General features: G+C 36.5%; 1 protein-coding gene across 3 annotated transcripts in view; it reads right to left on the reverse strand.

Annotated features, from left to right (window-relative positions):
- NAA60 (N-alpha-acetyltransferase 60, NatF catalytic subunit) overlaps positions 1–25,423 on the reverse strand; it is a 91,986-nt gene that overhangs the window by 48,533 nt on the left and 18,030 nt on the right. Inside the window, exon 1 of one of the 3 annotated variants that reach the window (XM_031945622.1) lies at positions 5,395–5,579. The exons of 1 other annotated variant lie outside the window; for it this stretch is intronic. The gene's annotated coding sequence lies outside the window, so the exon portion shown is untranslated. Of the gene's footprint in view, positions 1–4,688; positions 4,713–5,394; positions 5,580–25,423 lie in introns of those variants that run through there. One more of the 3 variants, XM_031945624.1, reaches the window with a different exon arrangement.

Consider the following 25,423-nt stretch of genomic DNA (forward strand, 5'->3'; position numbering starts at 1 on the left):
ATAAGTTTGTGTGTGAAAGAATATTGTTAGTTGAACTCCCCAATAAAGTAAAATTAAAGTGATTTTTAAAATTTCTTGTTAACTAATTTCCAAATTGTGTAAAGTGTGACACAATAAAGAGGACACATTGCCTACTAAGTTTTTAATATGAAATGTTTAATCCTATTATGTCAATAAAATTTTAAAAAAATTTTAAAGAAAAGCTTATAGCCAAATATTTGCAGTTTCCTGCTAGATAATTCCACCCTGTTGGCATTTCAAAAATAAAATTATCTCCTCCTCAAAACCAGGTCTTTCTCTTAGGTACTCAGGGGTTGTAACCTTTCTGATCATCCACTTCCTGATAATCATTGGTATTCTACCTCTGAAATAATCTCTAATTTTTCTCTTACTAAATTATACTTCTACAACCAAGCCAGTTCAGCCAGTCAGTCAACTTGCATGTGTTAAATGTTTGTTTTGTGTGTCAGGAACTATGAGAAGCACTGAGCTCAGGCCTTCATCTCTTCTTAGCTATACAAATAATAGCCTCCTAAATGGTTTTCTTGCCCAATTTTTTCCACCTCCAAATTAAGCATCAAAATGCTGCATTTGTAATCCTTATAAATACATCACTACCACTATGACTGTGTCATCGGGAGGAAGAGTGAGTGGCTTAGTGAAAAGACTAAACTTATGTTATAAGAACTGAGAAAACAACTTCTCTGGGTGTCAGCTGTCTCAATTGGAATATGAGAGGATTGGAACTACATGATACTTAAGATCCCTTTTAACCTAATATGCTCAAAAACCTTCATGGCTCCCTACTAATTCAGCCATTACCTTACCTGTCCATTAGTGACATCACACTCCTGCTCACATACTCTTGGGAAACTTATTTATCATGCGTTATAGACCTTTTGGATTCTAGTACTCCAGTTTTTAGTCACTACTTGGAGCATCCTTTTATTACCTTCCCCAAACATATGGTTTTCCTCCTTCTAAACTCTGCTCAAACTTCTGTCTCCTTCTAAAAGCCCAATAATTTGTTCTGCTATTTACTACTCAAGAATCCAAGACAAAATTATCCTACTATGAACATAACAACTGATGATCACATATTACTTTTTGCATGTAGATAGCAGGGAAAGAACAATAGATCAGGCAACAGATTCCAGTAGATCAATGTCACATAAACTATTTTGCCTATTATATGCACAGATTTATCCTGAGATATATAAATATGCAGTAAGGTTGATATCATTGCTTCAGGTAAAATTAGGCACTCAACAGCCTAAATGCTTTGAAGTCTAATCAAATTCTCATTTAAACATAAATATATTTTACCATAGTAAATTCTCACTACACATGATAATTTTTTACATCTAGTCAGTCATAAACATACTGTTGCTAAGCAGCTTTTATATATTATAGCCAAAGATGTCACCATGAAAAACTATTTACTATTTTCTGTGTGGGAATGTCTAAAATAAATACTGTACTAAATTAATGTCAAATTAGAATTGACACAGACATACAAAAAATTGGTAACCTAGTTTTTTTTTAAATGAACAAATTCTTAGCTATGAAATACTGGCCAAGTCACTTAACCCCAAGTGCCTCACACACAAAAAAAAATAAACTACTAAATTCTAGAGATATACTTTAAAAAACCTTTATTAATCGCCATGTTTTTTATCCAATATCTAAGATCCAAGTCCCTTACCTCAGAATTACGATAATGTAGGAAGGATTCTAAAACAACTTATTCTAATCTTGCTACCAACTATAAGGATTTAAAAGCAAAATGCTTTTAATTGGCTTCATAAAAATATGTTGTTTGATCAAAACAATACTTGGGGATAGTTAGTTTCACAATAATGAAGACTAAAGTAAATGATAGAGGAACCCTTAATAGACAGAGGTTCAAGCACTTGTTCAAACTGTCCCTAAACTTCTGACTTGCATGTTGAAAACTGGCTATATGAAAACTTGCAAAATGTCTAGACAGTTAGATTTGACCAGCATATATTAATGATATTATGGGAAAATGATGCTACCCAGGATAAGACCTGGTAGGGACAATGGTTTTGTTTGAGATCCTTGTTGAGATACTCCAAGGTCAATAAAGGAAAGGACTATTTGGACTTTTTTCTTAGAAAAGATCATTTTCTTTGTTTTCACTCCAGCTAATATAAAATCTCAAAATAGGGTACAATCAACATATGCTGGAAAAGAAAATAATAGAAAGGAGTAAATTTGGGGTAGAATAATGCAATGAGGAAAGTATTAGATTTGAAGTCAGAGGATCTGACTTCAAATCCTAGCTTTGTTGCGCTCTCTCTCTCTCTCTCTCTCATTATATATAATATATATATATATATATATATGTATATATATATATATATATATATATATATAATAACCCTGGACCCATAACCACTCCCTACTACAATTTTTACATTTATAAAATGAAGGGGGCCAGAATGGATGTATTAAATTTACTTCCAACTCTGAATCCTATTTTACCAGGGACATCACTGTTCATTGGAAAGATTATCCCCTCTTTTGACAGAACAGACATAGGTTGATATAATGGGAAATGCCCTGGATTTTAAATCAGAAGAGCTGGTTTGAATGCCAATTCTGAGTGACCTTGAACAACTCACTCGATTTCTGACATTTAATTTCTTCATTTATAAAAATAAGTATTATGATACTCACAAATTACCTCACAGGGTTGTTATAAAGAATTCTTCTGTAAAGGGCTATATAGAGGGAAATTGATATATCAGTTTCATGGTTTCCAATAATTAGAATTGCAATTAGCTCCCATAATTCCATAATGTACTTTATTGGATTTATTTTATGGCCTCAAAGAGATTCACTCCAGTTTCTGAATTTGAAGTTAGAAGGCTTAAGTTTTAGTCTAGGCTCTACCATTAACTAGCTATGTGGGTAAACATTTAATACATGTAAAATGCTACACAATTGTCAGTTATTATTGTTGGCCATGTATTCTCAAAGTGAATTCAATATGATTAAAATATATTCTTTTTCTTTTATGAACAACTGTTTCCTTTCAAATTCCTTTTGGATCAATGCTATTTAAAGCTTCAACACTTTCAGCACTCACATGCTTTTATCAGAAACAATGTTCTATTTCTATATGCTGAATCTTAGAAGTCACAGTTTTTTCAGCCCAGTCTATAGAAGAATCAAATCAGAACGGTTTTATGTCCGTTCCACTTGCAATAAATGAACTGTTCTTAATGGATACCTTTCAAATTGGCTGTATCATTAAGCATTTCAGTTTCTCTTTGCAAAGATCAGGTTAAATAAAATTATACTGAAATAACCTACTCTTAAATCTGGTATAAACCAAGAACACAAGAAATTAATAAAATAATACTGCCTAAGAACTTGGCAGAGGAAACTAATCTACACGACAATTCATTTCCATGTTTATAGTGGAACAAAGTTCTTAAAGAAAAAAATTCTATGCTTGAAAACATGGGTCCCTCAAAATAGTCTAGTTCACTCCCCTCATTTTTCAGGTGAGGAAACAGATTCACAGAGATAACATATCTGGTGCTATGACTCCTAATATTTTTTCATCACATTCCTTGATTTGAGACATAAGTTTCAACACTCTCTTGCCTCCCACCAGATGCCTGCTTTGAGATTTTTTACAAGTGCTGACAAAGAAAACTTCTGATGAATTTCAGGCCTCTCTCAGTTCCCTTAGAAATAGCTAACTTTAATCAGTAAGTACCTAGAATTCTAGGAATCATGCAAGTCCTTCCAGCAAATCTAAAAATTATGTAGAAAGAGAATAACATATACAACTACTAAAAGGACGGTAAACTGATTTACCAAAAAATAAAAATAAAAAGTCGGAGAGAATAAAGAAACACTAAGAGACGAGAAAGAAGTAAAACAAGTTAATAAGAGAGAATGTTGATGAATCTGGATAATTGCTTAATTAATCTGAATAAATGCATAATTGCTTTTTCTCCTTACAAGGAAAAGATCAATAAAAGAAAGGGATGGGAAATGGAGAGGTGAATATTTAAGGAAATTACTACTATGTGAAAATGAGCCTCAATATATTTTTTAATTAAACGTGAAGACTAAAGAATCCTATTTCCAAAGTCAGAAATATATACCGAGTGAGGCAAGAGTGTTTTCTTGTTCTTTTCACATCCTCTCTCCATTACCAGAAAACATTTTATTCCATAATGCTTACAGATTACCTGGAGAAACAGACCCATATCAGGCAGGAAACTAAAGCAGAACTGCAATCTACAAGGTACGAGTTCCATCTAGTTTTAAATTTCACAAACAACTCTACTGCTGCTTCACTATCAAGCTCTTGGACTGGAGTTTTAATAAGGGATCTTTCTATTCAGAAAAATGATATCATCTCACCTGCACACACAAAAAAGGTCAGATCTGTTCTAGTAATTATTAGTAGTCTAGTAATAATTCATTCTGTTCATTACAGTATTCTATTCCTGTACCATCCCCCAATTACATAAATACATTCTCTGCTCAATAGAATGACAGTAAAACAAGATTCTGCACTGGCATTAAACTTGTGGTAGCTACTAAAGGTGAACTTTGTAACTGGCCCCTAAATTCGCTCAAAGGACATTTACTTTCTCCAAAGAGAGCCCAACTTTCAGGATTCCACAGAAATAGCTTACCCTCGAACTTCAGGCTCTCCACCTCAAAAACCCAACCGGCGTCCGGATCCCAACGCGCCGAGGCTCTGAATTACCTCCCGACACACACGCCTCTCCCCCCCCCCCCCCCCCCCCCCCCCCCCCCCCCCCCGAGCCCCACTAATCTACCATTTAATCCGTTCTATTCAGCAAACATTTATTAAGTTCCCATTGCATGCAGAACACCGAGCTCGGCACTGGAGGCGAAGCAAAGTTCAGATATTTCAGTCTCTAAATGAATTTATGTCTAATACACAAATAACTACAATACGGGTCCCACAGGCTCAGCGCGGAAGAGGGGCGAGCGCTTTGCTTTGCGAGGTGAGGGGTGAAGGGTTATCAGAGACCGGCAGGGAAGAGGATTTCCCAACGCTCACAAGTGACAGCTGGACTCCCGCTTATGCCAGGCTCCCATTTTACAACCCGGACTTCCCGGTCACCCCCACCCCCGAATGCTGCCCCCATCCTCCAGTCCCTCTCAGAAGTCCGCTCCCCGAAAATTCCCCAAGCTCCCCCTTTTTTTCCTCCCTCCCGCCGCCTCCGACTTCCCTCCTCCTAGCTGCCTCCCCCAGGCAGCCCTCCATCCCCAATCCCCACCCCCACCCCCACCCCCAGCGCTTCCGTCCCTCCTCCCCATTCCACGCTGGGCCCTCTCCCCCACCGTCCCCACCACCTCGGCGGATCTAACCTTGTTGGGGAGCCGGCGGCCGGGAAGGGGGAGCTTCTAGAGCATCCTGGGGGCGACGTAGCGTCGCAAGGAAAGCAGCCCCAGCCGGTGCGGGCGTTGTTATGTAACCGGCAGGAGCTCCGGCCGACGAAGCCGGCGAGCAATTAACACTTCCGCCTCCCGCGCCCGACGGCGCAGCAGATAAAGCTTATAGGCTACTAGGCAGTCGCGTGATGTGGCTGCGGTCCCGCCCAGATCCCGCCCCCCCGAGGCGCCGCCGCCGCCGCCATCTTGGAAGTGGGAAAGGCAACCCGACAGATTGACGGCTTACAGCACCACGTGTGCTAGAGACTGGAAACAGTCCCGCCCTCTGGGCTACTGTCTAGTAATTGATCGAGCCGGTCCATCCTGCGCGAGTCGGGCGTGGGATCCGCGTCCCTCAAGTTTTCGCGCAGTGGCTGTTCCGCTTACTGGCCAAAGTCTGACGCTAATGAATTAAAGTTTTGGATTCTGTAGTACCCTCATACTTCGGGGCAGTGAGGGGGCTTTGTTCTGTCACGGTGGTTGCTCCTTAATCGACGGGTCGCTTTTAATTTGCTTTTACTCTCCACTGAAGAAATCCATTAGGAGCTCATTTTACTCCCAGGGAAGCAGTTACTTGGCCTAAATATTTGGGGCTAATAATTATAATAATGGGAAACATCTGTGTAGCAATTGAATAGTTTTAACAAAAATTTTTATACACATTAACTTCAAAGATAGCTTGGTTCTCTTTGACCCTAAAAATCAAGAGAGGAGTTAATTACAAGAATCTAGATCACTATAAAGATGCACTCTCAGTGTATGCAATCTCATGGATTATAAATTTCCTCCAAGATGCACACTGCAACCTATCCTATGCAGCTCTCGTCTTCCCATAAATTCTCCACATCAGTTATATTTTTTCATTCCATAAAACAATATAAGGAAATACTTCCTAAGAATTCAAGCTCTCCGAGGGTATTAGTGGGTTGCCCTGAATTATTCCTTCTGTAATTCTTTTTTCACTAATCTATTGGTTCCTTTCCTATAGCTACAAACAGGTGCAAGTCATCCCCATCCTTAAAATTAAATTTCACTAAGACAGCACCATTTTCTTTGTGAAAATGGAATAACTAATGATTTTACTAATCATTTTGACTTACTGGAGCTTCCTTATTATCCAGACAAGGCCTGTCTGACCTAGGAATCAGAACCAGCCAAGCAACAGATAAAACTAAGCATTCCTCAAGCTGGGAATATTGGAAGTTCCTTGTGGTATTGGTATACTGAATCCAGAACTCACTCTACTAAGCCAGAAAACCAATTCAGACTAATTCATGTCGACTCCCAGTTCTGAAAAACAACCCAGCCCAGGGGTATTCTGCTAAGACCACTATGGAACTCCCTCCACCCCACCTCTTACCTGTGTTTTTTGCCTTGATAACAGGATCAGACCACTATGCCATTACACCCCTGACTCCACCCCATTAGGTGATTTTTATTTTTATAACCCTAATTCATATGCCCAGCCTGAACTCAGTTCTAATTGTGCTCCCATGTATACATGTCTGCCTTCTTAAAGAGAAATAAACCCATGGATACAACTTGTCTTTCTTAGACCAAACTTTGGGGGGAAAAAAAAGTTGACAACTTATTCTATATATCTCCTTTTCAGAGCCAAATTCTAGGAAAACTTCCTTGTTACCTCTACCGGCTGACTTTGAATGTTGTCACTTAATCAAAACTGTTCTTTTCAAAGTTTTCTCTTTCATATGGATTTCTTGGTACAGAATTTCTTCTTTAAGGAAACTTTCCTACATTTTACTTATTACAGGACTTCTGTCCAGCTTGAATTTTCCAAATACTAACAAGGACAGAGATCATAATATTATATTTATAGTCACTATATTTATGGCATCTCTCTCTCTTAGGTATGTTCTCTGATTCTGAAGAATGTTTGAGTTATAATTCAAGGCTATCCTATTTACCATACTTACAAAATATCTTTCCTACAAAATTCTATGCTTCAAAGATCTGAACTCCAGCTAAAACTTTTCTCACATTTGTTATATTTATGGTGTTTCTCTCTAATGTGGATTTAGGGGCATTCATTGAAATTTATGCTAATCAAAAGAGCAGTAGGGTGGATAGAAGAAACATCCAGAGTAAAAAAGGCTGCTGGGTACCAGGGATCTTCCAGGATGAGAAGGTTGGTGGAATGGACATAGTAAATAAAGTGAGGAGCAGAGCTACTCATGAAGAGTTAGCATGGCTGGCCTGGGTACTTCAAAATTGTAGCCTACAAACCAAATAAATGTTTGATAGGAAAGAAACCAAGGATTTCAGAGTACAACATTATTTCCTTGAAATCTTATTAAGAACTGATGAGGTTTGTCATTCGAGTGAGGTGAAAGACTTCAGATCATGATATTTGTGATAATACTAATTCTTAATGTGTCCTAAAAGAAAAGGAGATCATCATTGTACACAGCAACATCAATATTATGAGGATCAATTCTGATGAATGTGATTCTTTCCAACAATGAAATGATTGATGCCAGTTCCAATGATCTTGTGACAAAGAGAGCCCAGAGAGAGGCCTATAAGAACTGAATGTGGATTACAAAATAATATTCTCACTCTTTTTGTTGTTGTTCACTTGCATTTTGTTTTCTTACTCATTTACTTTCCTTTTTGATCTGATTTTTCTTGTGCAGCAAGAGAATTGTATAAATATGTTTACACATATTGGATTTAACATATGTTTTAACATGTATAACACTTATTGGATTGCTTGCCATCTAGGGGAGGGAGTGGGCGGGGGGGAAGGAAGGGAAAATCTAAAACAAGGCTATGCAAAAGTCAGTGTTGAAAAATTATCCATCCATATGTTTTGAAAATTAAAAGCTTTAAAAGAAAAAAAAAAGGAGATCTTACTGGGTATACTTCCATTTTTGAAAGGTAAGGACAAACCTTTTTGTCCACACACTCTGGGATAAAACCATTTCAGTGACTACGCCCAACAAAACTATCAAGTTGCTACATGGGGCAGGGATTACAAAGTTCCCTTCACCATTATACAACCCAGCTTCCTATGTCATGTAACAAACCTAGAAAGCTGTTGCTTCTTTGGAATAAATGTCTTGCCCAGGGTGACACAGATAATAAATGGAGTATTTGAGAAAAGATTTGAACTCAGGATGGTACTCTATCCACTGTGCCACCTAGCTGCTCCCTTGATTCTTAAATATACTCACAGTAATAAAGTCATAGGTCTTTGTTTAGCACTTCTGTTATCAAAGACTCAAGGTTTTCTCTCTACATTTCAATTACTCTTCTAAATGTTTTCTCATACTTACAAATTTCCTGTTTCCTATTCCCACGCTCATTTTCAGTAGCAAGACATGAGAAAAAAAAAACAGAAAAACCAACTTCCTTTACTAGTTAAATTATGTATCTTATTTTTAAAAAGGTAATACAAATGAATAAATATTAAATACATAAAAAGAGGAAAGCATTTAAATTTTGTACAAATAACATTTACTAAGATTTACATTATACTTCACAGTTTATAAGCTGCTTTGCTTAAAGTTGGAACCTTACAAGAATCCTATATGAAGTGGCTATTTCTGATATTACTGTCAGTTGATGTTGTCGTAATATAGAGTCTAGAGAAGAAAGCATTAATTTTAAGGTCCTCTGACCTTAGGGGTCTTCTGTTCTAACAATAAATCAGTGATTCTAAGTCCCCAGCGCTCAACCTGAAAATTCTAGTCTTCTGGTCTCAGATAATTCCACAAATCAAACTCCTGAAACGATAATGAATAGACTACTCCTTAGTTCATTGCTGACTGTCAAATAACCTGTTGGTCAATGATAGCCAAATTCCAGAGATCACTACTTGATCCTATCTCTGGGCCACAAAATTAGCATATCTATAATTGAAGAACTAGATGTGTCTCCTTGTTTCTGTTCCTTTGCTAAATTTTCTTGGAATTTAGACTGCTTCAATGGCATTACAATTACAACAAACTTTGCCCTTTGACTTGGAGATGGGTTCAAACCTGAAAATTCTTTTGAGACATCTTGCAATACTGATCTGTGACCCCAGACTTTTGGGGTCCCCCCTTCCAAACTTCAACATTTGGTGGTCCAGTACGGGGAGAGTCTGGCCTCTCCTGGCTTGATTCCCTCCTTGTCAAGATAAGCCCCCCATTTTTCTCCCTCAATCCTATACCTGGGGCGCCCCAAGCCACTGGAAGGTTTCTCTTGCTACATGCTCAGCAAGTTGTCCTTGACTGGGGATGCCCAAACTGGGAAATTCTTGCAATTTTTGGCAAAGTTAACCTTTGCCACCCTTTCACTTTTCTGGGATGCTGGGGAAGTGCTATAGGATAGCTTTTGGCAAAGATGGGACAATCCTCATTCATGTCATTTTGTCTGCGTCTGCATCTCTGTGCAGAATGTCTGTCATATTTGTTCTGTGAGCTAGATTTTGTTACCCGAAAAGATTTAAAACGCAACTAACAAGAAAAAAGACCTCTATGCTGTAGTTAGAATGCTGGGAAAAGCCTAAATTTTTCCTGCGGACTTCAGCTCTGGCCAAGCTGGGGGAGGCTACACAAAAAAATCAGCTGATTAAAATTAAAATAACATCTTAGCAGATTCTCAAAGTTTTGAGCAGTGATTAAGAAGTTTGGCAATTAGTCATTTTAAGATTGCAAATAAAATTCCTGAAACATTAGGGATAATTCCAGGAATTTACCCTATTCTAGAAGAAAAGAAAAAGGAAAAACAAATTAGGTAAATAGTAACTTTTTGTTAACACTTCCTTGACTCTTATCTTGTCCAAAGTCTCCCTTCTGCTCCTTCAGGAAAGCACCTCAGAAAGTATTAAGGACCTTCTCCACTCCCAGAGTAGTCCTGAGTGTATCTCTGTCGGGATTGCTAACAAGATCAATATAGCCAACTATTAGTTGTTTGGGATTCACCTAAACTTGTGTTTTGGGTTCCCTGATGTTTTCGTTTCTCCTAAATTTTACTGGAGGTTTAGTTTTTAGTTACTAATATCTATCTCAATCTCTCTTGTTTTCAAATTTCCCTCTTGGCAACTTTGTTTAACTATGTATGTCATTATGTATGGACACCCTTGTCAACCTTCCAGATCCCAGATGAGATGGTTTGTCATCCTCTATCAAATGACTTAGTTTCCTTTGTAAACTATTTGGTATTTTAACACTAATTTATTATATCAATTTAAAGTTATTTAAGAATTAAAATATTTTTTTTCTAGGATTTCAAGCTATATAATGATAAGAAAAGCTTTTTAAGTTGTGGGGCAGCTAGGTGGAGCAATAGTCCTGAAATCAGCAGGATCTGAGTTCAAACATAACTTCAGATGTTTAAATAACGGTGGGATCCTGAGCAAATCACTTAACCCCAGTTGCCTTACCAAAGGGGAAAAAAAAAAAAAGTTGTAATAAAAAGAATATGAGGCTTGGGAAAAGATGTAATAGCTAGGATGGAATCATGTACATTTGGGAATAGAAGCAGTTTATATACAGCAATAGGAAAATGGTAGAACATTCTAATGAAATACTCTCAAGCAGGAAGTATATATCTCCATCTTAAATGGTAAATATAAATGAAAGCACAGTAAAACCAATATAAAGAATTTGGGGGAAGGTTCAGAACATTAAAGATTGTCTAGAACTGAGAAAATTTGGAAGATGGCATTAAGACAGGAAGAAGTTGCAATTATGTAGGGAAATGATTGAAAGGAAAAGTTTCAGGAAAGCCAGTTTTACAAAATAGAGTGATAAATTTTAAATTACTCTAAGTTCTCTTGTTAGGAAGATGGTGATGAAGTGATAGTGACTCCTGTGAAACAATGCAGGGATAATGATACAGGTCTAACTTTCATATCACTCAGCTAGACTTGTCATACTTGGGGTTCTTATGCTCTTTCCAGTATCCTTGACATTTGGAGTAAGTTCATTCCAGAGGAAACTGGGCCTCTGATGGTAGGGGTTCACTTTTTGCATATCCACTGATTCAATACATTTCCCAGTTTTCTGGGAAATTTTAATTTTAGCAAATTAGATTATAAATTATTATTCCACTGGAATCTTGAACTCTGTTCCCTGGAAATATGGGTTCTAATAGATAATCTTTGATTTCATCTTGTCCCAAGCCAAATCTTTACTCCATTTCCCAACCATCTTCATATCATGTTGTCTCATACATACCTTTTCTGTCCCTACCCTTTCCAACTTTCCATTTTATAGTATCATCCTCCATTAGAATATAAGCTTCTTAAGTGCAGGATTAACTTGCTTTCTTGTTTTTGTGTTCCCAGTATTTAGGACAATGTCTGGCATATGGTATTTAATAAACACTTTTTCTACCTGTAAGTCATAGAAGCAGAGAGAAGAAACAATTTCAATATGACAAGGATATAACAATTTCAATATGACAAGTCATGGAAGCAAATGAGTATTTATTAGACTTCTCCTATGTGCCAGGCACTGTGCTAGATCCTGGGAATACAAAAACAAAAGAAAAATAAAAAGTGAAATTATCCCTGATCCTTCATGTTTCTTGAAGGAAGGATGGGGGACATTTTTTTAACTAGATGTAAATTCCTCCACGAATTTTTATATTATTCTAATGCAGAGGTTCTTAGACATTTTTTGTTTCATTGATCACTTCAGCAAGATGGAAAAGCCTTATAGACCCCCTTCGCAGAATGTTTTTAAATGCATAAAATAAAAATACCAAGAAAACCAATTATATTGGAATATAGTTATCAAAATATTTTTATAAATAAAGTTTATAGGTCCCAGATTAAGAAGGCCTGATGAAATGTATTTTACAAATTCTACTTCATATAATTCATAAATGCAAAATCCCATGCAAAATTGCCATATTATTATATTATAAGCTCTTTGGAGACTGAATATTGAGCTGGGAATGTAAGCAGAAGAACTAGGACTGAAATCTATTTTTAATCCAAGCCAATCTTTTTTTTTTTTTTTTTTTTTTTTTTTTTTTTTAAAGCAATTGGGATTAAGTGTCTTGCTCAAGGTCACACAGCTGGGAAGTGTTACTTATCTGAGGCCAGATTTTAACTCAGGTCCTCCTGACTTCAGGGCTGGTGCTCTATCCACTAGACCACCTAGCTGCCCTAAACCAATCATTTCCCCACTATTCCAAGCTGCCTTTTGATAGTGAAAGGATTATGAGATGGTTGCAATAGTCCAGGTAGGATCTAGACAAAGGCGAAGTTTCACAAAAGTATACTTCATTTCACTTTCACTTTAAGTATACTTTCACAAAAGTATGAAGGTAAATCAGGGGTTATCTAGTCTAACCCATAACTGAGGTGTAGTCTTTATAATCTCTGGAATATCCTTAAACCAACTCCTAATCACAGTGATGAATATGACTTCCCCCAGATTAAGGCTACATCTTTCCCTCCAAGATCTAAGATATCCCTGAGAGGTTAAGGTAGCTTTCTAATGCTAGCAGCTAAGGCTTCATTCTAGTATCTTTTCTTCAGTATCAGTTGATTTTTACCATTAGTATCTTCCTTATAACCTATAACCTCCAGCACCCCAGTATTTTTTAGTCAGATAACATAAATTGGCTTTTTACAAAGGTCAGTCAGGTGGTGCAGTGATAGACTTCATGGTCTGGAATGAGGAAAATCCATCTTCCCGAGTTCAAATCTGGCCTCAAACTTACTAGCATGTGACCCTGGGCAAATCACTTAATTCTGTTTACCTCAGTTCTTCAATCTGTAAAATGAACTAGAAAAGGAAACACCAAACCACTTCAGTATTTTTGCCAGAAGAATCCCAAATGGGGTCATGAAGAATTGGACATAACTGAAAAACCACTAAATATTTATTGAGATTATATTATATAGCAAGGATAGAAGATACAAAGTATTTCCCTCCAACTTTCTGGGGCACATTCTCCCATTTATCATCATTCTAGACTCTTGATTCAATGATCAAAGATTTTACTCAGCAAGTCTTAAATAATGCACATACGCAGTGGAAGTAACAGGTTGATTGAGTCAATCAAATGACTCCCTCTTAAAATAACTGCCAAGACCCAAATCCTAATACCTTTGTCAAATGAGAGCACATTTTAATTGAACCAACCAGGTGTGTGAATTAGGTTTGAAGGAGGCCTGAACACTTCCATTCAATTAAGAAATTTAATCTAGGTATAAGCAGAAAAGATATCCTGATTGATTGAGAGATTTGATGATGGCTTGTGTTAAACTAGGGAACTATCTTGGAATATAGAAGTCTGTAGCCAAACCTCATTCTCAGCTTCCTCCCTTATCAACTTGGTCAGAAGAACAACTTAAAGCTTTGGAGGTTTTTAGACTTCCTGTTGATACCCTAGCAATGATCCCAGAGGGAGATGATGTGTATGTAGTAATGATATATAGATGTGTATAATGATAACAAATAAGAAAGATACTAACCCAAAAAATCAATTGATAATGAGAAAAAGATACTAGAATGGGAGTCTTATTGTATTGTGAGACTAAGTCAGAATGGATATAATAAAGAAATGGAAATGATAAAGAAAAAAAATGGATATAGAAAAAAAAAAAATCCAGGAAAGAATCTACGTCCTATCAAAAGGGAATATCTTAGGGACTCCAACAAGAGGATTTCCAGGAACTGGTAACCCCTTTACCACATATAATCTCTAGCTTTTTTCTTAAGGTTGTGTATGTACTGATGTGAGAGTGTGTCACACAAACTTTTGCCAGAATATTCTGTACCAACAACTGCACTATAGTAAATATCCATTTCTACATACTGATGAGGTCTGGCTGGTTAATTGATCTCACTGGTAATCATGGAGGAAAGTACATGAATACTGGCTCATTAACCATAGCATTAGAAAGGTAATCATTTCAGTACTACTCCCCTGAATTCTAAGGGGACGTGTAATAGCTGTCCTATGGATACCTAGTGTGCCAGCTTGATAGGAAGTTAGGATAGCTGTCTTAGTATAAATATTGAATACAAAATTTAAGATCTGATGGACTTTATCATCTAGAAGAGATATAAGACTTGTAAAAAGTTCTAAATGCAGCTAGGTAGCGCAGTAGATAGATCACCAGCAATGAAGTCAGGAGGATCTGAGTTCAAATCTGATCTTAGACACTTAACACTTCCTAGCTGTGTGACCCTAGGCAATTCACTTAACCCCAATCACCTTAACAAAAAAAGAAAAGAAAAAAGACATAAAAAATTCTTGTAAGTTTCTTCCCTGACTCCTGTATTTTCTCAGATGAGTCTTCCTTATTAATAAGACATGCTACTCTGTCCTTATCTTTTGTTTGTTTTAAAAAAAGGTATATGTTTGCAGCGATATTTTCCAGCTAGTTCTTATGGCATCAAATATCAGTAGTACTTCTTAAATACTTACACATGATGTTATTGATTTAGGAATTTTCTCCACCAATGTAGATTACAATCTGTCCATAGTTGTCCATCCTGTGCAATTCTTTTCCATGGTCTCACAAAAGTTTGTTACAGGGAGTTTAATGTACTAGAACTCCTTCTCACTTTTTCCAGATATCTTGTAGATATATCAGGTAAATACTTTAGCTATCCTCTTGTCATTCTTTCTTCTTGTCACCCGACCAGCCTATCTTTTCTATCATACAGTTTCTTGAAGTCCTGCTTTATAAATGTTCTGTCAGATTTCCTTGTGGATTATATATTGGACATGCTCATATCCATCATGTGCCTTTCCACTGTTGCCCATGTGATATTCATTTCAGTTCTTCAGAAGTAGTGGTGTTCCATGTCTTGCTCCCATTTAGCAACACTACTATAGTATTAGTATGGGGAAAAAAGAACTTTGCTTGTGCAAAGCTTGGGGCCAAAAAAAAGTTGGGCCTGAAATTGAATAGGAAAGGTTTACCTTTCCTATTCAATTTCAGGCCCAACTTGTTAGATAATCTCTATAGATTGTATATCCAAATTCATATTAAAATTTGCTCAATAGAGTGTCTTTATCCAGTGGGTCTTCCATTTAAGAATTAGCTTTTTTTTTCTATTTGTCAAGACTTTCCCTTTAAAAACTTCTTATAACTTGCCCAGGTCCTTCCTTCTCATTAAAAAAAAAAATTTTCTTCAGTCTTTTCACAGATTATGATGTGAATGAATAGATCAATTGGTCCAGATGATTCATTACAGGTCCCTTCCAGAAGGCTCTGTAATGTTATTGTAATCATTGCAATGTAATTTTCAAACAGAAGAATATGGAAGACCACATCCATAGGCAATTTCTTTCTGATCTGGTATCTACTTTTGGTCCCCTTCATCACAGTGGTGAATACCTTTGGCAAGCACACATCTCCATGTTTAATGTCTATCTTGATGTTTATATCAGAGTTCTCTTTGTTCATGATTGCTACATGAGTATTTTATATTTATACATAAATTTCCAGGATCATGAATCAAATTACTAGCTCCTTTCTTGGATTTTTGTCATTTGTGAACTTATGTATGCTTCAATTGTTATTCTTCCTACATTGTAGCTACTCTTTGGGATACTATTTGGTCAATATATATACTTTTATAAGATCAAATGAAATACAAGACACAAAGTCTCTGTTACATATACATAAGCTATTATTATTATTATTATTAATATCTTTTCCAGTAATGAGCAGAATGCATTTCATATAGAAGATACTTAATAAAGTATAAACAAATGAATTAATTCTTTTGTTCAGAACTTAGATAGCACTAACTTTCATGAAGCCAAATTTCCATGTTCCTGATAGTTGAGAGTCAATTTTCCTAGACATTCTACTACAGGCAGATTTGTATTACACAATAAAATAGAACATGACAATCAACAAGTATACAGTAAACAAGTATTTATTAAGCACCTTTTATGTGCCAGGCACTGTATTAGGTACTGGGGATAAAAAAATAAAAATGAAATTGGACTTGTAAGTCAAAAGACAGGTCTTTTCAAAAAACATCTTCAGATATTTACTCTGTGAGTCTGGGAAAGTCATTTAACTTCTCTCTGCTCCAGTTTCCTTAGCTCTAAAATGTAGATAATTATATTACTTACTTCTCAAGGTAGTTGTGAGGACCAAATGAGATAATATTTGTAAGTGCTTTACAAACCTTAAAACACTAAATAAATGCTAGTTAATATTATTATTCAAGAAACATATAATCCATCTATCAGGGGAGAAAACAATTATACATATGTAAGTATATACAAAATAAGTCAATCACAATAAGGGAAGGTGAAAAATACAAGCAACTGGGAAATCAGGAAAGTTGATTTAAGAGGCAGCATTGGAACTGAACTAAGGAAGAGATTATAGCTTCTAAAAGATGAAAGTGAAAAAGGTAAACTTAACACTATGCAGCAACTGAAAAAAGGAAAACCTTTTTTTGCCATGAGAATCAGGAGAACTGAGCTTAAAGGATGGGTAGAATTTCAAAAGGTAGAGATGGAAGAAGGTACTAACAAAATGATTTCCAGAAATAGGGAATAGACTGTGAAAAAACTGAAGAATTTTTTTTTTTAATGAGAAGTAAGGACCTGGGCAGGTTATAAGAAGTTTTTAAAGGGAAAATCTTGACAAATAGAAAAAAATGTAATTCTTAAATGGAAGAATACAGTAGGGAAAGCCCTAGATTTAGAGTCAGACAATTTAAGTTTGAATTCTGATTCTGCCATTTATCAGTGGAGGGTTTTGGTTATTTTATTTTTCCAGTTACATGTAAAGATAGTTTTCAAACTTCATTTTTGTAAGATTTTGAGTTCCAAATATTTTTTCTCCCTCTTTCCCTTACTTTCTCCCTCCCCTCAAGAGAGCAAGCAATCTGATACAGGTTATACATACAATCATTTGAAACCTATTTCCATATACATTATATTATGAAAGAAAAAATCAGAACAAAAGGGAAAAACCATGAGAAAGAAAAAGTGAAACAAACAAACAAAAAAAGGTGAAAATAGTATGCTTTGATCCATAAGTCAATGTTAATAGTCTTCTCTCTGAATGCAGACAGCATGTTTCATCTCAAAGTCTATTGGAATTGTCTTCAATCACTGCATTGCTGAGAAGAGCTAAGTTTAACTTAATTGATCATCACATAATCTTGTGGTTACTGTGTACATGTTCTCCTGGTTCTACTCACTTCATTTAGCATTAGTTCATACAAGTCTCTCCAGGCCTTTCTGAAATCAATGTTCTTCTGATTCTGTTCATTTCATTCAACAACAGTTAATATAAGTTTTTCCAGGAAATCATCTTGCTCATCATTTTTTATAGAACAATAATATTCTATCACATTTTTATACCATAACTTATTTAGTCATTCCCCAATTGATGGGCATCCACTCAATGTGCAATTCCTTGCCATGACAAAAAGAGCTGCTACAAACATCTCTGCACATGTGGGTCCTTTCACCTTTTTAATAAACTTTTTGGGATACAGACTCAGTAGAGACGACTGAATCAAAGGGTATGCAGAGTTTGATAATTTTTTGAGCATACCTCCAATTGCTCTCCAAAATGGTTGAATCAGTTCACAACTCCATCAACAATACATTAGTGATCAGTTTTCCCACATCCCCTCCAATATTTATCATTATCTTTTCCTGTCATCTTAGCCAAGCTGGGAGGTGTTAGTATCTCAGAGTTGTCTTACTTTGCTTTTCTTTAATCAATAGTGATTTAGAGCATTTTTTCATATGACTACCATTTATTATTTGTGTTACATTGGACAAGTTACTTATTCCCCGGAGGCCTCAGTTTTCTTATCTATAAGATGAAAGGGTTGGACTACGTGTATCTATTCCTACTAGCTCCAATTCTGTGGTCTTGAGATATATTTGAAGATAGTTATCTTGCTCCCATTAAATATTTTCTAGAAGCAGCTAAATGTTGTAAGAGAGTGCTAATCCTGAAATCAGGACCCCATGAATGTGTTTATGAAGTAATTCTTCAGCTAATGACTATCCAAAAAAGAAACACTCACAACCTAGAAACAAGGACACCTACTTTACACAGTATCATCAGTATCACAAAAGAACTTTATACTTATCTCTCTTTTGTAGTACACTATGTATAACAATAAAGCATTTATGAAGTAAGGACTTGCAATGTTGGAAGAAAGAAAGGGAGAAAGAAAGAAAGAAAGGGAGAAAGAAAGAGAAAAAGAAAGAAAGGGAGAAAGAAAGAGAAAAAGAAAGAAAGAAAGAAAGAAAGAAAGAAAGAAAGAAAGAAAGAAAGAAAGAAAGAAAGGAAGGAAGGAAGGAAGGAAGGAAGGAAGGAAGAAAAAAGAAAGAGAGAAAGAAAGAAGAAAGGAAGGAAGGAAAGAGAAAGAAAAAAAGAAAGAGAGAGAGAGAGAAAGGAAGAAAGAGAGAAAGAGAGAGAGAGGGAGAAAGAAAGAAAGAAAGAAAGAAAGAAAGAAAGAAAGAAAGAAAGAAAGAAAGAAAGAAAGAAAGAAAGAAAGAAAGAAAAGTGTTGGGCACTGGATATGTTGGGCGGGGTAGCCACCATCCCCAACTTGCTATTAGGACTGGAAATTGAGTTTTACATACCATTGTGACATAATGAAGGATAGAAAAGAAAAACAATATCCAGGTACCGGGCACTCTTGATTCTATCCTTATCCAAAACTACTCTGGGAATAGAATTATGTTATTTTGCCTCCTGCCTAAAAACCTAAGTTATGCCGTCATTATAGTTTCTCTATCCAAGAATGGCCCTCCCTCCCTTGTCTGATAGGGCCTGAGCCACAATCCCCAAAGCTGTAAATACCAAGTTGACTCCGCTCTCCCTGCTCTCTCTCTGAAGTAAAGATAACAACAGCTGCAAAATGTTAGACCAATTGCATTCTTGGCTTCTGTATCCTGCTTGCAAACCCTAGTTAGCTAAAACTCTATATAAGTTTCCTGCCTCAGTTGATCTGGGCTGAATGCTTTGGATAAGTGTCCTATGAGGCGTGCTAGTCTAAACTCTTCACATCAAAAGATTAAAAACCAATTTCTGTTTGCCTCAGTTTCTCTGGTATTACAGGAGGAAAGAAGGAAGAAAGGAGGGAGGGAGGGAAGGAAAGGAAGGAAAGAAAGAAGGAAAGAGAGAAGGAAGGAAAGAAAGGAGGGAAGATAAAGGAGGGAAGGAAAGAAAGAAGGAAAGAGAAGGAGGGATGGAAGGAAAGAAAGAAGGGAAAGGAAGGGAAGGAAAGGGAAGGAAGGGAGGAAGAGAGGGAGGGAAGGAGAGAGATGAAAGGAGGGATGGAAGAAAGAAGGAAGGAAGTCATTGCCTTGAGAAAACTTTTTTTTAATTTTTTTATTATAGCTTTTCATTTACAAATATATGCATAGGTAATTTTTCAGCATTGACAGTTACATATCCTTTTGTTCCAACTTTTTCCCTCCTTTCCACCATCCCTTTTCCCAGATGTCAGGTTGACCAATACATTTTAAATATGTTTAAAGTATAAGTTAAATAAAATATATGTATACATGTCCAAACAGTTATTTTGGTGTATAAAAAGAATCAGACTTTGAACTGGTGTACAATTAGCCTGTGAAGGAAATCAAAAATGCAGGTGGACAAAAATAGAGGGATTGGGAATTCTATGTAGTAGTTCATATTCATTTCTGAGAGTTCTTTCGCTGGGTGTAGCTTGTTCAGTTCATTACTGCTCTATTGGAACTGATTTGGTTCATCACATTGTTGAATGATGAAATTGATCATCATATAGTATTGTTGTTGAAGTAAATAATGATCTTCTGGTCCTGCTCATTTCACTCAGCATCAGTTCATGTAAGTCTCCTCGAGAAAACTTTTATTCAAATAAGGAAAACAAAACAAAAATTTGGAGAGGATTGAAGGATGCTTGATCCAGGCTACTTCCCATTCTCCATGGAAGTTTTAGAGGACCTCACCAATGGGAGAATGGGTCCTCAGGGTTAGAGGAATATTCCAAGGTGAGTAGAAGGCCATAGGAAGTGAGGGAACATATTAAGTTTTAAAAAGTGAGAGAACCTTTCTGATCTACATTGGTATAGTTTAGAGATTATTTTTGGTACCTCTTAACACTATATGTGTACATGAATGTGTGTGTGTATATATATATATATATATATATATATATAATGTGTGAAATTTGAAAGTACTAACACTTTCCATTGTACTTGACCTATATATTTTATTCATTTGGCTCTGCTTGCTTTCCTCAGCTTTAATTCCCATATTTCTCTGCCTTACTTATCATTCTTTAAGGCACAGTAATTCCATATTTTCATATGCTATGTTTGTTCAGTCATTCTCCAATCATTAAATACTTGATTTTTTGCTTTTTTCCTCATACATGCTCACAAAAAAATAGTGTAGATATATTTTCTTGTTCTCAATCTACTGTGGGAATAGTGCCAGTAGTGAGATAGCTGGATCAAAGAATACGAACAAAATATTTTTTCTTGCATAGTTGCAAATTGTTTTTCAAAATGTGGCTGTACCAATTTAAAGTTCTACCAGCAGTGAATTATCAAGTCCCAATTTTTTTTTTTTTACCATAGCTCCTCCAGGATTAAGTTTACAAATTTTTGCTAATGTGAAAGTTTTTAATTTCCAACACTAAAATCCTTTAAAGAATCGTAGATTTTGAGTCAGAATCAATCAACAAACATTAAACACAGTGCTAGGGATGCAAAAAGAAGCAAAAAACAATTTTTGCCTCCAAGGAGTTCACAGGCTAATGGGGGAGACACCAAATATATATGAACAAGCTATAAACAGAATAAATAGAAAATAATTAAAGGAACTAATAATAAGAAGTGGGAAATAATTAAGAAAGCCCTTTCTAACTAAACTCCTTGAAAAGACCATCTACTGGACTTGGCCATCCTCAGCAATGAGATCAACCAAATTATTTCCAATGGAGCAGTAATGAACTGAACCAGCTACGCCTAGCGAAAGAACTCTGGGAGATGACTAAAAACCATTACATTGAATTCCCAATCCCTATATTTTTGCCCACCTGCATTTTTTATTTCCTTCACAGGCTAATTGTACAATATTTCAGAGTCTGATTCTTTTTGTACAGCAAAATAACGGTTTGGTCATGTATACTTATTGTGTATCTAATTTATATTTTAATATATTTAACATCTACTGGTCATTCTGCCATCTGGGGGAGAGGGTGGGGGGAAAGAGGGGAAAAACTGGAACAAGAGGTTTGGCAATTGTCAATGCTGTAAAGTTATCCATACATATAACCTGTAAATAAAAGGCTATTAAATTTAAAATAAATAAATAAATAAAAAGGTAAAAACAGAAAAAAAAAAGAAAAGAAAAGAAAAGACCATCTATAATCAAGTGCCCCAACTTCTCTTACTCTCTTCTTAAATCTTTCCAATACATCTTCTGAGTTTAGCATTGTTCTAAAACTGCTCCTTCAAGTGGCTCTTTTCAACAGGTTGGTGATTCAGGCCAGTTTCAATGATCTTGTGATGGAGAGAGCCATCTGCACTCAGAGAGAGGATTGTGGGGTCTGAGTGTAGATCACAGCATAATATTTTCACTTTATTAGTTGTGTGCTTGCATTTTGTTTTCTTTCTCATTCCCCCCCCTTTCAATATTATTTTTATTGTGCAGAATGATAAAGGTTGAAATATGTACAGAAGAATTGCATATGTTTAACATATATTGAATTATTTGCTATCTAGGGAAGGAGAAAAAAAAATTGGAACACAAAGTTTTACAAGGGTGAATGTTGAAAACTACTCATATGTTTTGAAAATAAAAAGCTTTAAAAAAAATAAAACTGCTCATCTGGAATTATGCCCAAAAAGTTATCAAACTGTGCATACCCTTTGACCCAGCAGTGCTACTACTGGGCTTATACCCCAAGGAGATACTAAAGAAGGGAAAGGGACCTGTATGTGCCAAAATGTTTTGTGGTGGCTAGAAGCTGGAAAATGAATGGATGCCCATCAATTGGAGAATGGTTGGGTAAATTGTGGTATATGAATGTTATGGAATATTATTGTTCTGTAAGAAATGACCAGCAGGATGAATACAGAGAGGCTTGGAGAGACTTACATGAACTGATGCTGAGTGAAATGAGCAGAACCAGGAGATCATTATATACCTCAACAACGATACCGTATGAGGATGTATTCTGATGGAAGTGGATTTCTTTGACAAAGAGACCTAACTCAGTTTCAATTGATCAATGATGGACAGAAGCAGCTACACCCAAAGAAAAAACACTGGGAAATGAATGTAAACTGTGTGCATTTTTGTTTTTCTTCCTGGGTTATTTTTACCTTCTGAATCCAATTCTCCCTGTGCAACAAGAGAACTGTTTGTTTCTGCACACGTATATTGTATCTAGGATATACTGTGACATATTCAACATGTATAGAACTGCTTGCCATCTGGGGGTGGGGGGGTAGAGGGAGAGAGGGGAAAAATCGGAACTGAAGTGAGTTCAAGGGATAATGTTGTAAAAAACTACCCTGGCATGGGTACTGTCAATAAAAAGTTATTATAATTTAATAAATAAATAAATAAAAATAAAACTGCTCCCTCCAAAGTTACTAAAGATTGGATTGCCAAATCCAATGTCCTTTTCTCAATCTTCATTCTCCTCTACCTCTACAGTCTTTTACACCACTGATTACTCTCTCCCTCCTTGATTCTCTCTTTTTAGGTTTTCGGAATATCTGCCTCCTGGTTCTTTGCCTACCTATTTTACTAATCCTTCTGTCTCTTTTGTTTAATTTTTTTGCAGATCATGTCCTATAATCGTATGTCCCATGGGGCTCTATCCTGGGTCCTGTTCTTCTTCTACTTGATGATCTCATCAGCTCTCATGGATTTGATTACCATCTCTATGCTGAAGATTCTCAAATCCTGTTTCAGCCCCTCTGCTGACCTCCAATCTTGCAGGAGAAACCTCCAAGGTTTCTTTCAGATATTCTGAACTAAATGTCCAGTCTACATCTTAACATCGACATACCCAAAATGGAGCTTCCTCCTAAACCCTCTCCCCATACATATCACCTTCCCTATAGAGAGTAGTACTGTTTTCCCAGAACCTCAGGCTCACAATATAGAAGTTATCCTTGACTCCTCACCATCTCCCACTCTTCATATCCTATCTCTTGCTAAAGACAATTGATCTCACCTTTGCAACATTTCTCCAATACTCCCCCCTTCTCTTTTCTGACCCTGCCATCACTAATGCAGATGCTCATCACCTCATATCTGGATTACTACAATAGCCTGTTGGTGGGTCTGCCTGTCTCAACTCTCTCCACAATCCATTTTCCATTCAACCACTAAAATGATTTTCCTAAAGGGTAGGTCCAACCTTGTGTCTCCCACCCCCTACTCAATGTACTTTCCTTTTCTTCCAGAATCAAATATGAAATGCTGTTTGGCATCCAAAGCCACAAGCTAGCCCCCTCCTACCTTTCCAGTCTTTTTTATACCTTACTGCCTAACACATAACTCTTCATGATCTGGAGATTCCATGAGGAAGACACTCCAGTTCTCAGCTCTGGGTGTTTTTTCTGTCTGTTCCCAAGCCTGCCTGGAATGCTCTTTCTTTTCTGTTTCAACTACTGATCTCCTTAACTCACTTTAAGTTTCAACTAAAATCTTAAAATTTTTATTTGAAACTTTCTTTATCCCTTCTTAATTCTAATATCTTACCTCTGTTATTTTCTATTTGTCTATTTATAGATTGATTGGCATTTTTTTTTGCATGTTGTATCTCCCATTAGATTAGATATCCTTAAGAACGGACTGTCTTTTGCTTCTTTTTTATATCTTCAGTATTTAGCACAGTGCCTGGCACATAGTAGGATGTTTATTGACTGATAAAACTAAGACACTGAAGAAACATAGGAGGGAGCTAGTTTATGAAAGGCTTTGGAAGCTAGATAGAGCCAAAGTTCTGTCATATATTAGGCGCTATATGAAGAGTTATTCTCTAGTACCCCTTACAAAATTCCAGAAAGGGGGCACATTCAAGAAATGTTGCAAAGGTGAGATCGACAGGCCTTGGCCATATGTTGGATACAAAGGGAGGAGAATGGGTAGAGATAGTGAAGAAATGAGAATTGACCCTAGGTCTTGAGCCTGGGGGACTGGGATGGGAGGATGGTTGTGTTCCCTGCTATAACAGGGGAGGGAGGACAAGGGGAGGGAGGTTTTGAAAAGGAAGATAATGAGTTCCATTTTGGTCATATTGAGTTTAAGATATCTACTGGACATCCAGTTCAAGATGTCTAAAAGACATCTGGAGATGTGATTTTGGAGGTCAGCCAAGGTTGGAGTAGAACAGATAGATTTGAGAATCATCAGTATAGAAATAGCAACTAAATTTGTGGGAATTGATGAGATCAATCATCAAAATAGTAGGGAGGGTGAATTTGGACAGGACAAAATGCCATGTAACACCTACGTGAAGAGAACATGATCTGGAGGAAGATGACGCTCAGCAAAGGTCATGTGTAAGGATTGATCTGCTAGGCAGGAGGAGAACCAGGAGAGTGGTATCCCCAGAACCTAAAGATCATTGGTACCTTTGGAGGAAGTAGTTTCTGTGGAATGATAAGGTTGGAATCCAGATGTAAAGCATTGAAAAAAAAATGAGAAAAGAGAAAGTGGAGGCTCTTGTGGTAATAGACCTTTTAAAGGACTTTAGCCACAAAAGGATGAAATGATATTGGGTGATAGTGAATGGAAAGATCAAATGAGTGTTTTTCCAGGAGGGGAGACTTAGGCGTTTGTAGGTGGAGAATGAGCCAGTAGGCAGGAGAAGACTGAAAACAAGTTGAAGACAAAGATGATGATATGTTGAAGGAGATGGAAAGGAACAAAACTGATTGAGCAGGTAAAGGGGATTAGCCTAAATGAGTATCATAGTGTGAGACAGGGATGTAGGAGAAGTCAGTGGCAGAAGGCAAATGAATACTATTAGAT

The sequence above is a fragment of the Sarcophilus harrisii genome, chromosome 1, assembly GCF_902635505.1.
Source record: "Sarcophilus harrisii chromosome 1, mSarHar1.11, whole genome shotgun sequence".
Classification (NCBI taxonomy): domain Eukaryota; kingdom Metazoa; phylum Chordata; class Mammalia; order Dasyuromorphia; family Dasyuridae; genus Sarcophilus; species Sarcophilus harrisii.